Below are 13,533 nucleotides of genomic sequence, written 5' to 3' on the forward strand. Positions count from 1 at the left end.
GCTCTGTGTATACTTGTTATCTTTGGTGTGAACATTTACTGTTGTAAAGCGCTCTGATACCTTCGGGTCTAGCTAGCACTATATAACATTCTTAAATAAATAAATAATGTTGGAATTGGGCCTTATTTGAAATGTATAGCTGTTAGAGGGAGTTGCTACTAAGGTTCAGACCATGTACGATTTACTATCTTTTGTTTCCCCTGGGGTAATTTGGCATGGGTAATTTGGCAATTGAAAAGAAAGGTGATGTGCTTGTGATGGTATCCCTGCCCAATCAACTTTGCATTTTCAGTTTTTTTGTACATTTAGGCAACACAGAGTTGCCTTATGCTAGCTGCAGCTGTTACCTAATGAAGATGTGTGTTTTAGAATGGGGTATTTTCTTACATCTGCTGTATCTATTTTTTTTGTTAAGTACTCTTGATTGATTTTCACATAACACTTTGGACCATCAGTGTTCCAGTACATATCACATTTGTAAGTAGGACAGTGTTAATAAAAAATACCCAACTCCCTACCCCCTTACTGCTCTCATCCATCAGTGGTAGTGGTTAAACTAGTACCCCTTTGCTGTGCATTGAAGCAACATTCCAAGCCCTCCAGCCATGCCCTGGGACTATGAGTAGTTAGCTCAGCCTACATAGTGCTGCTGTGATCCAAGCCTACTCCCCTCATGTGTCCACTCCTCCCTCGGTCTTCACTGCTTTCAACTCCAGCTGTGTCTCCCAGGTGCCCATCACACTCCTCCCACCCACATGGCAACTCATCACAAGTTAAGGCACCGGTTCCGCACTCACCGACTCCCCCGGACTCACACTAGTCCCTGGGGTTTCACGTAAGTCAGTCAGTCAGCATTGCCGCCCATGTAGCTAGACCATCTTCTACTTTCTCATCTCACTGTACATGCTTCATTCGTACTTCATCTGCCACTACCCATTCTGACATGTCTCAAAGCCAGTCTGAGTATGTTGGGGGTGTGGTCCCTAACCATTTAATTGCAATGCAGCACTTTGCAAGTAGTAGGCCCCGTAAAATAAATCTCCTACTAAGCTTCTTATTTTCTGGGGTTGGTACCAGGCCCAACAAACTGTTATGCGGTGTAGGTTGCAGGTCACAGCCAGTGGCCCTATTGAGGTTCTCCACAATATCTGACCAATATTGCCCTAGGGATGCGAGTGCCAAACAACATGTATGAAATGTTTCGCAGGGCTCCCACAGCTGGTGCATCGGTCCTTCTGGGTACTATAAATATTAGGCAGAGTTTTAGGGGAGAGATACGCCGTATGTTTATAATTATATTGGACCACTTTAAACCATGCATATGAACTGTTCGTCTTCACTCCTGCATGAACCTTTTCCTTTTTCTGGGCAGACAGGGTTTCTTCCAAGGCCTCCTCTCACCTAGCGCTGGCTTTTGGTATTATCTTTGCTAAGTCTTCGCTGAGAAGCGACATCAATGTCTGCAAGAGTTCTGCTTCTTCTGGAAAGCAGGGCCATATCTCCCTTAAAGTTGCAGACTTTTTGCATACTGTAAGCATTGCCCTGTGTCTAATGCACAGGAGTCAATCGCGTCTTGCTGCGTGATGAATTGACCTCCAAGATACAAATCCCAGAGTATTTCACAACACTAATCCTTCCATTTCTGCACTGACATCACATCTGCAATTTGTGCAAACTTCAGATCTCATATTGGTATATTCCTTGTGATTGGGGCTCACTGTAACATTCTTGTGACTTCTGTCTCCACACTCGACACACCTGTTGTATAATGAAGGGCATATCTGGAGACACCCGCGCTCTGCTCATAAGGAGAGCAGAGAGCGTTAGGTTGCTGTGTTAGCCACTCAAAAATCTCTTTTCCCAGTTGTGCCTTGGGTCTAAACAGTGGACAGTGTGTTGTAAATGTGCTGACATATAATAGACTTCTATGTGGGAAATCTCAAATCTCCCCTAATTCCCAAGTTTGCTTGAGCATGGGTTGTCCAATTCATTTCCTCTTATTGGTGCATAATAGGTCTATGATTAGACTGTCTAGCTCAGAGAAATATCTCTGATGAATGTCATAGAGCATGCCATGCAGTGCATACAGGCACTGGGAAGCCCCACCATCTTCACAACTGCAGCTTTACTCATCGAAGACAGAGGGAGGTCTCTTCAGAATCGAATCGAAGATCTGAGACCGTCCAATACCCTGTCAAAGTTAAGGTCTAGAAAGGCCCGCTCTGAGTGAGCCATCCTGACCTCCAGCTAGAGTTGCATAGTTGGGGTTCCACTGGGATTTCTGTGTATTAGCATATTGGACCGAGGCCAATCCAAACACCTGCAGGGCAATCAGGCGTATAGGAATTGAATATTCGGGTTCCGCAGATACATCAAGGCATCAACCGCTTATAAGAATATCACATGGATAGTATCACTCACTGTGATACCCCAGGGTCACAAAGCATGACGTACTAGCACTGCCAGTGGCTCCATAGACAACTCAAACAGGAGGGGGGATAAGGGGCATCCCTGACAGCTGCCCCTATGTTGTTGGAATCTATTGAGATCACACCTCCCATACGTACCCTGGCTCCCGGGTCTGTGTATAACAATTTGATCCAGGCTATGTGTTAGGGGCCAGTCCCACCGTATCTAGAACATGCCAGAGGTATTCTCAATGTACAGAGTTGAATGCCTGTTTGATAGCTAAAAAGCTAGGGCATAGTTGCTATCCTCCAAGTGTGTGATAACATATGATAGTCGCCTAAGGTCGACTCTTCAATATGAATGCACATTGGCCTGTATATCTTAATGCTTGGAGATGTGATAACAAACGTGTCGCTAATATACCACTGAGGAATTTAACATACACATTTAAAAGCAAAATTGGTCTATAGGAGGAGGCATCCAGCAGGTTTTTCCTTGGTTTGGACACTAGTATTATAAGAGCCTTGCACATGGTGTCAGGTAAACGTCCTTTCTGAAGGGCTTCCTGATATACCTCCAGTAGTTTCTCCACAACTGAGTCTGTATATTTCGGATAGAATTCAGCCTGGAGGCCATCACCTCTGGCTTTTTGATGGTTTGCAGTCTTTTAATGGAAGAGAAAACCAAGCCTGGAAGGTCTATTTCAGGAAACAACCTCTGCTCCGCCATTCTCCCCTGAGCTCAGGACAGTCAGGCCCCGGCCCAGCTCTTAGTGGGTGCGGTCCAGCCAGCACCAAGGGGCCCAGTATTTTGTCGCCAGGCCAATGGCCTGTGCACTGCCCCTCACACAACATGTCACGGTCCTGTGTTGCCACTCAGCCCCCTGCCACTTGGTCTGCAGGCCTCTACCAGACACAAAGTCTGCTCCTTCTGAGACTGCAATCCTCACTCAGGACAGGCCAGTTCAAGGAGGTCAGCACCGTGCCACCTCTTCGTTGCTGATTGGAGGATGAATGCTCCGTGGCGTCATGATTGGCCGGTGGGAGGCCTCAGTGACACTGGTGGCGAGAGCAGGAGGGGCCAGGCAGCAAAGGGTGTATGCATCTAGAGCCCCTATCCATGTGGAACCCTTCTGCAGAAGCCATGCACACAGCCTTGCGCCTGTTCCTCCTGCAGTAACGGTTGCAGTTCACTGCAGACTTTTGACATCTGTTTTCCATTGAGTCAGTTTAAAAATCACCCTGAAAATATTTCTGTAGGGATTGTCAAACGATAAACTTGAATGGTTGTGCTGGATGTATGTCATTACCACGCATGCTTTTACAACGCATGCCTTTACCACGCAACTTTCGCAATGCAAGTCATTACAACGACTTGCGTTGGGGGGTGCTGGATAGTTAATAGTTTAATTTACTATTCCAACTCCAGTCCCCGTGGATAGTAGGGAAGGTTTTGGATAGTAAATTAACTATTCCCTATCCTAGAGCGCCCCCGTTGTAAAAGTTGCGTGGTAAAGGTACTGCGTTGTAAAAGTTGCGTTATAAACGCTGGTCCCTGTTGTGCTGCACATGTTTTCTAATGGTGCAATAGCTTTGCAGGTCAACAGTAAACAAACGGGTCTCCTGTTTAAAAAACTCTCCACCGAGAAAATGAAACACATTTTGTGTTTCAATAGTAAGCTGCTATTTTTTTCAAAAAAGCTTACAATATTAGTAACACATTTTCAGTGCAAACAAAACATGCACAGGCTGAAAATGGAAACTATACTCCGGAATCCCGTAAATTGGGGGTCAATGCTAGCAGTAGAATGGGGGTTGAGTGTTAACTTCTACTTTTTTTTTGTCTCTAATATAGTAGAAACAAAGACCCAACCAAATGTGTTAATGATTCTGTTTTGACTTAAGTGGTCAAAAACAGTCTGCATTTTAAAATGTCTTACAGTGTTCAAGCACCTGCTGCAGCCGCATAGATCTTTGTGTACCAAGCATCCTCCTGGGTACAGTAGTTAAAATAAGGTAGTAGTTGGTCAGTGCGTTTGCTGGTGACATTTGTATGCAATCTTGTTACAGGATTGGCTCATTCTGAAATAGCATACAACATAGTTCTGTTGGTGACTCCTTATGTTCCGGAGAATCTTGGCTGGTACCTTATGACACAAGTTGCTATCCTTTTAGCTTAGAGAGCTGTGAACCAGCATCAAGAAGCTGCACTCAAATTGAATAGCATACGTTTAGAACCCTACTGTCTTTTATAATTCTAATTTTGTTAAACAGGGTTCCTTTGAGTAGTAATAACCACTTATTAGAAATGATAGGTTCGGAGACTGTATGTGCTTTTATGAGTGAACCTCGAATAAAGCAATATTTGACTTGAGAAATGATAGGTGGTGATTAGTATCATCACTCGAATGGATACATGCATATAAAATTCTAGCTGGACATACATACCTCCTATGTACAGAGTCCAAAAATTCAAAACCCTCCTGCCAAATATTAGTTTCTTTTGTAAAAAAAATTGTGAAGGGACAAACTGTGTATTTGCTTCCTAGATGGCATTGACATCATGGTGTCAAGCATATCTAGCCTCTAGACAAGATGAGACTTCAACAAGAGTAGTGCTGATGGCCGTTTAAGTGTGTCATAGGTGTCCTGATCGGTTCAGATGTCTGCCTGGTATGGACACTCGTTGTGATTGCCAAGTTACACTTTTTTTTCATGGTCCGTTTTCTATTTCTCACATCCCACTATATTGTCTCTGCCTCAGAACTGAAGCAGAGGTATAACCAAGGTGCAGCTTAATCCCTTTGCACCTTTGTCTGGGTGTGGTGCTGCATTCAGGCGGAGTGCTTGTGCAGCATGATAACATAGCCTATCTCTGCTTCAACATGCCAGGAATTTTATCTTTAGTTGGAGTTCTGCTTTTGTGTACTGGGGGCGCTGTGCTTGCTCGTGAGAGGGAAGGGGTACCAGGTAGGTGGGGGAGTCTTACACTCTTCAGGTGTGTATTTTTCAAATTGTTGTCTACCACATGCCGCATGAGCACCTGCCATGTATATGTACTAGTTTGGAAACTGATGTATGAGTTTCATGTATGTATGTGTGTACTGTCCTGTGCTTTGTAGCGATTGTCAGTTAGCAGCAGCAGTGTAAGAAAGTCAGACAATAAAAAGTGAATTCTTTCATGATTCTGGGAACATGCCTTTGAATTCTGATACTTGAGCATGTAGTCCTGGGTGACAAACAGCTGGGCATTAGACAGGGCTGGCTTTTAGGGTGGTGAGCACCTGGTGCTGAGTTCTGGGGCGCTTAGTTAGGGGACACTGTGTTAGGAAACAATATATTTGGATAAAAAGCTCCTGCTGCAGAGTTCCTTGGGAGTTCCAGCAGGATTCAGCCAACATTAAAAATGTCAAGATAACGCTGCATGCTGGTGATTAAATGTTATGTTCCAGCTGGAGTGAGGGATCCTAGTTTTGTCTCGCGGTAGTTTTGACTGTAGCACATAAGGTTAATGTGCCTTCTGAAAAGTATGTGTACCATGCAGGTGACAGAACTGTATCTATGTGAATAGGTCAGTGGCTTTCTGTTTTTGTCACAGAGATCCTTTTATTACTCGTTGTTAATTAATTACAATCCTAATATAGCACAGAGAACAGACTCAGTGGAGGTGTGTGCTTTGTTAAAGAATCGCTATTGTGTGACAGGCCAAGAATGATAAATCCTTGTCACCCCTTAACTTTATATATTTATTTACTGTATATTTAATAAACCAGAGGTGAACTCTAGCTCTCCCTCAGTATCTTCTTTTCTTTCTCCTCTTCACATCTCACTTCTTCCCTTCGCTCAATTTTTCTTTCACTTTCTGCACTACATCCGTGCTCCCTTCCCTCATTAACTGCTTATCATTTTTCATCTTTCCATTCAACTCTCCCTTCTCACATTCCCTGGGGTCTGCTCTTCTTCCCCTGCTTTTCTCCTCTTTCCACTTTTCATTCTCCTCATGTTCCACTCCAATCTTGCTCTCCTAATCTCTGCTTTCTCCACTTCTCTTCATATTCTTTGTCTACCATATCTATCTTTGCCTTCAGACCTCTCCTCCTTCCCAACATTCTTTTTTTCCTAATACTTCCTTCATCCCTTCTTAAAATTCTTCCTTTCTTATCATCAACCCTTCCTTCTGCTTTTCTTCCTCCTTTCCTTTCTTCTTTCTATTCATCCATCACACATTGTTCACTTCCTTTTTCCATCTATGCCTTCATTTCTTTCTTTCACATTCCTTTCTTATTTCCTCCTTTTATCCATTACTTATTTCCTCACTCCAGTACTCCCATTCCTGCCTGCATTGTTTGCTGCCTTCTTTAATGTAATGCTTCCTTCATCCCTTCCTATCTTTTAAACAGTGCAGTGCAAGCATTCTCTTTAGTTTGCAAAGCTGCCTCAAGTCCTCAAATGACCTTTCCTAAAGCTTCATTTTGAGATTCACACACATTCTATTATTTGAGTTTACTTTTAAGTGGTTGTCATAGGCTTCCCATATGTTATATTATGTTATGGTATATTGATTTGTATAGCGTACTAATGACCCAAGAGGGTATTCAGGCACTTGGGCAGGTGTGTAGCTGTGAGGTCTCCGAGCTGCTTTGTGAAGAGACAGGTCTTCGGCTTCTTGTGAAACTCAAGGAGTCAGGAGGAGGCTCTGATGTGTTGAGATTGGTGGGTGTTGGCGGTTGCAATAAAGGAAGTGGGATGGAGTTACTGGATGAAGTGGGTGGAGCCATGGGGAGTGGGTGTGGCATCCTAAATAAATGAGAGCACCTGCACTTAATATTTTACAAATTAAGAACTGAAATACCTGGCAAATGATTATGGTTCTGGACAAATGAATAAGGAAAATGCTTTCTTGCCCGCTTCTGCGCTTCTGAGGATGCTGTCCTCACCCCGAAGGCAGAAGGAGTTTGAGGTAAGTGATTTACGTGGTACCAATGCCAGATGAAGTGCAGAGAACTGGCAAGTGAGGTCACAAGGAACCCAAGGTGTAACCAAGCAATAATAATGCCAGCACAATAATAAATTGTCCCCGCACACAACTATTGTAGTGCACAGTAGGTGCATCAAGTTGGCTAAGCTGCAGTACTCAAGAGTATATAACGGGTGAGGTTTGGCTGCAGCACATAGGGGTATCAAGTAGTTTATGCTGTGTATGCATGAGCACCACAAGGGGCAGCTGAACCACTGTACCAAGGGAGGAGTGGCAAACACCAGAGTAAGGGTGTAAATCTCCAATACATGGGTGGATGTGATGAAGCAAAGCTTCGCATATTTTGCGGCTTGCCGAAGTCAAGAACCTCGTTTGTGTATAACAAGGTAATCAATGTACGTCTTACTAACATTTATATTAAGTTTGAGTAAAGTTTATGACGCTTGCCTATGTGTATTCCTAACTATTTTAATCCGTGTTTATAAAAATGGCCGCCGCTTGTATTTAGTTACTGCGCATGCGTCAGCCACACTCACGTGTCCTGACGCGTCTGCAGAAGTGGAGGGAAAGTTATGCGCATGCGTAATTCATAGCTGTGCTTATCATGTGGTACTGCTCGTGCCACTGCTCTTGTGATCGTATCAATGTAGCTAACATTTAAAATTGCATAAGTTTATTTCTTGATGATGAGTTAAAAGTACAAACCCTGTGATGTGTTTTCATGATGACATTATTATGTATTAATTTGTTTTCGCTTACTTTTCATGTATCGCGGGGAATGGGGGTCTGAGTGAGAGGAGAGCCATATTGGAGGTCCCTTCTGCGCCTGCGCCACTTTCGGCAGCACAGTGGACCTTGACTGATGGAACATAGCCAGTTGGCAGCGATGGGCGAGATGCTCCTGAGAAAGTCACCTCTGCCCTGCGAGAACGGCGAATGTTGCTCCTCATATGATACAATGTTAAATTGTCATTGTGTTTCTGCACAGTTTTTCCTGGGAACCCCAAACTTACTAGGCGGTACCCTACTATGCAAATGTAGGCTTGAGTTACTATGTTGTGATTGGTGTGTTACCCAAATCCTACCTTAGGACCAATCCAAATTGAGGGATTCTGACACTTTGCAACATTGGGGGGTGGTACACTGTCCCCAAACTGTATATCTACCCTGGGTTCCCCTGGGGAGTCGTCCGACTTGTCTGGTTTAGCTGACCTGTCACTGACCCAACGCACTCAATAGGTGACTCAAGATACAGAGAGCTGCGGAGCACTCTGTCCGAATTTGACCATAGACTAAGGTTCTACTGAACCTTAAAGTGCTGGCGAAGCACTTTGCTGGGAGGTCGCTGACCCAATCGGGGTCTTGATCGATAGCTGCAGAGAGGGTGGAGCGCAGGCGTTGCTTCCAAACTGCGGGTGCGGTCCTGTCCTGAGCGGTCCTGTCCTGAGGGTTTGCTGTCCTGTCCTGAGGGTCCTGTCCTGATTCCTATTCCGAGGGTATCCTGTCCTGTCCTGGGTGTCCATTCTGCACCTGCTGTCCTTGAGGGGTATCCTTCCTTGAGGGTTTCCTGTCCTTAACTGACCCGTGGCCAGGGTTTGGTTTCCACACCATTCTAGGTAAATATTGCTCTGAAACTCTTAAATCTTGCACCTTCTGAATTTCTAACTTTTGCTTTAATAAAGTTCATCATTGCATATGTTATATTTTCCATGCCTTTCCGCAACTATTGAAAGTCAATTTCATATTTTCATAAGTTTGTTCCTATGTCTTCTCACTTGTTAGAGATTATATTTTGCATTGCAGTTTGTAATTTTCTGATATGGTCTAGAACTTCATTACCTAGACTGTTCAAAGGCCCCTTTACTTTAAGTGAAGCGTGTTACTCATTATAGGCCCTCTTTTAGTTACCCATACATAATCTGCCCATGCTTAGGTATTTCTGAATTGCATAGTATTTTTCTCTTGCATTTTATATCAGTATTTCAATGATTACCCTATCATTATTTTTATATAGCTACATAATTTACATTATCTTGGTCATTGATTGTCTCATTCTTGTATACTTGATGCATGAAGAAAACGAACTTTAGATAAACATTTTAAAACTTCCAGTTGTCCGTGGTCATTTAAACAATATTTGAATGTTATTGGTTGGGTTTGTATTTTGCTGCCTTTCTTTTACAGCTAGCTCCCTGATTCATTGTGGTTATTAGGTACCCGCATCGGTGGATGGTAAGTCGGGTGCACTGAGAAATATTAGCAGGGAACACACACACACAAATTGGTAGAGCTCGTGAAGTCACCTGATCAATGTGTATGGTGATTTGAAAGTATATGGGCCCTGAAGCCGGAAACGGCGAAAACTATTGGTCGGGTGGCCTCGCGCGCTCTATCAGTTTTACTGGTAGCTAGAGGATGGTTAGGGACTAGTTGAGAGTAAGGCAGGGATTAGTTGGACTAGTTGAGTCGGAAGCTGCTAGTATATTGATGCTGCTAGAAGAGCGGCTGTTCTAAGAGACCTGATCATTCTCTTGTGAATACGCTGCTGAAACTCATGAATTTTTGCATTGTTATTATTCTTGTTCTTATATTGTTATATGTACTAATCCATGCATTTGTAAACCGTATTGTTTCGTGTTGTCCGAACTCCCCGGGGAATTGAAAGGGCAAGTGGTGAATAGAATCCATTGTCCTGAGGTCACAGGCTCGAGGAAAGTTAGGTGCAGGTTAGGATAACCGGGAAGCACTAACTAGGGTTTTCTGAATACATGTGTGAATAAATGACAGTAACGGGGTTCATTGGCAAAATTCCCATAGTGGCGTAACCTAGTAAGGGTCACATCGGAAGAGTAGCAGGTTCCTCGGAGCTAGCGTGAAAGCAGAGGGGTCCGCTGAGAAACCTTAAACTCGGAATATATCCCGGAAAGAAGTGGATGAGTTTAGGGGAATAACAGGTTCACCGATGCTAGAGTGAAGGGTAGGCGGAAGAGATCTGCCCGCAGCGAGTGAAAAGTAAATGGAAGTAGTTTACTTGCAGTAAAACAATTCTTTCTCTGTCTAGACACTTGAGCACTGTGGCGAATGTGTATTTGTTGTAAAATAACCAAGCACTGAGCACTTTAGAAAGAAAGAAAGTTTCCGTTACCTTGTGAAGGGAGGGGGTCAGCCGCGAAGCGCCTCTGACGTCACTTTGTGCCGCGCTGGGATTGGTAGAAGCAGCGGGCGGGTAGCGGAGCTGAGTTTGTAAAGGAGGGGTGAGCGCCAGAACGTGGGAACTGTCTCACGAAGGGGCCGCGCACCCATTGGCGGAGATTATTCAGAGTCGCGCACCCATTGGTCGCACGGATTTCTGAAGCGCGTTCTGATTGGAGGTAGTTTGTAAACAAAGTTTAGCGTAGAAGTCGTATGTGGCACTCGCAGACTACAGGAACTAGACCTGATCCAAGGCACCTAGGGTTTGAAAGGGATCAGTGGAAAACAAATAGATACGATATTATGTACGGAACAAAGAGAAAATTGTCCCTTGTAAGTAAGGTGAAAAATTATTTTAAAACGGACAAACCAACTAAATCTAGAGAAGGTGTTCTTGTCCCACCACCCAATACTCCCGCCTCATTCATGATGTTTGACCGAGGGTACAATACCTGTGTGTGGTTGGAGAATTGGGTGAAGTACACAAAAGATGACGGAGTATTGGCTTTTCCGTTAGATGGTACTTTCAATGGTAGGATCTTATTTAATTTAAGAACCCGAATGAATGAACTGCATCCCAGGCCAAGACTAACGCAGTATGAGGCATTAGAGGAATGGGAGATTGAGGCTTTTGAAAGAGAAAGACCCCGAATGGACAAGGGTTTGACCAAGTGGTACCCCAGGCAGAAACAGGAGTCCAGGGATAAAAGGATGAAACAGTGGAGGCAGAGCATGATTGTTGAGGGTCTGTTTCCCATGATGCCGGCATGTCATAACGTTGGAGCAGGTGAGAAAAGCACCGAAAAGTGTAAGCATTGGGGGCCCCCGGGGGAGTCAGATGATGAACTGATAGATGACATCTGTACCAGAAGTCCGCCACCTTATAACGAGGGAACCCGACCTTCCAGTGTAGGAGATGCTCCCCGACGCCACTTCCTCAAGGAAGAAGACAGATTCCTAGGACTGGGAGGGGGTGGTCAAGTATTGCCCTATTCTGAGAAACCCGAGCCTGCGGAAACAAGGGATATATATCCCAAAGTGCCCGCAAGCCAGGAAGAAAAATATTCACGTACGAAAGTTTTGTTTCCCAGACCCTTGTATGAAAGCGAAGAGAAACCATCGAATTCAGGACTGCCTTTTATTCAACCTCCATATGGGGAAGAGCGCAGGTCCTTTAACACTGGAACTTTATTCCCGAAACCAAATTATGGTGGAGGACCAAGTGAAACGCATCCCACTGCCCCGAGTTTTACTCCCCCACTGACCCCACAGATATTACATGACACAACTTTAAGAAGGATACTAGTGGAAAAGGAGCAAGAGGCTCTAGCTAGACAAAGGACAGAAATAATTCAGAAAATCTCCCAGTTAAATACCAGTCCTGAGGCATTGACTATTCCAGTAACTATTGGACCGGTGGTCCCGTTATACGGAAATGGTCAGGGAAATCCGATTACTCCAGTTATGACCCCAGTCATGGCACCCCCGAGACAGGAACCGATAATCATAGATGATCATTCCAGTGAGTGCGAGTCTGAAGTTGCGTTCTTGGACTTGCCAAACAAACAGACCGGAAAGGGAATGCAGCAGAGGCATAACCCTTTTAATACAAAAGAAATTAAATTAGAGTCAGCAACAGGTACTAGGAATGTCTCTCTGGTAACTCCGGATGAAATTGAGAGTTGGAGTCGTGAATTAGAGAAACAAACTCCGCAAACGAAACCTTTAGACCTCTACAAGCTGAGGGTAGAAATAGAAGAATTAATGGCAGGGAATGTGGGGTTGGATCGATTGAACACTTACTCTGAAGAAGAATTGTCGTTCATATGTAAAAGCTTTACAAGGAACACCAGAGTGCTCCACGAAAAACTGACCGAAACAGCAGTTAGTATGGGGGTAGATATCTCAAAATCCAAGCCCTTACAGAAACCGTACAGAGCAGACTTCTCAGACAAAGATATAGAGCACCTGAATGTGGCAGGGAAAAAGTTGCAGATTAAAGAATTATTGGGGGTACTGCAAAAATGGGGAGACGTGGAAAGATGGAGAAGCAGGTGGGCGAAAAAGAGGGAAGAGGCTCGTTCCCGACAAGTGACTCCTGAATTTGCTTTAAGGGAGGTAGAAAAACCTGAGCAGTTATGCCCCATGCGCGAAGTTCCAGGAGGGAAATATGTGCATGTCCCCTGGTCTAGACAGGATATTGTGTCCTTTACGAACGATTTTCCAAAATTACGAGAAAAACCAGTAGACTGGTACAGGCAGGTGGAGAGGTTCGTGAAGGTACAGAAATGTCTGTGGAAAGACCTGGATGGGTTTTTCGACATTGTGGTTCCGGTAGATTTATGGACCCAGTGTAAAATAAACATAGACTGGCCTAGTGAAGAGTACCCAAGAAATAAGGAAACAGGGGAGCCATCAAAGGATGTCATGCGAAAATATGAGCAGGTAATTCAGCATTTGAAAGAAAAGGTGCCCGCAAAGGAAACTGATTGGACAAAAATAGATAGAACAACACAGGAAAGGGACGAGACAGTGCACTCCTTCTATGAGAGGTTATTGCAGGTATTTAAAACATACAGTGGTATTGATAACATCGATTTGAAGGACATGACACACTTTATTTACAGGTTTGTAAATGGTTTAAGACCTGAAATTTGTCAGTGGATAAAAGATAATAAAATCTGTTGGCATACAAAGAAAATGGATGAGGTCCTGCGGTACGCTAAGTACTGCGAGGACGAGATGGCAGAAAAGAAAAAGGCCCTTAAGGAAAAGGTGATGTGGGCTCAGGTGAAGCTCGCAGAACAGCAGGAAAAACAATTGAGTAACATGGTTAAAAATGCTGAGAACAAAAGTCCTGGGGGAGGGGGTGGAGGAAAGCCCCGGCCCAAATTTAGCAGGGAAGAGGCTATGAAGAAATTTCCCTGCCATCAGTGCGGCGAAATTGGACACTGG

This window comes from Lissotriton helveticus, chromosome 6 (genome assembly GCF_964261635.1).
Source record: "Lissotriton helveticus chromosome 6, aLisHel1.1, whole genome shotgun sequence".
Lineage (NCBI taxonomy): Eukaryota > Metazoa > Chordata > Amphibia > Caudata > Salamandridae > Lissotriton > Lissotriton helveticus.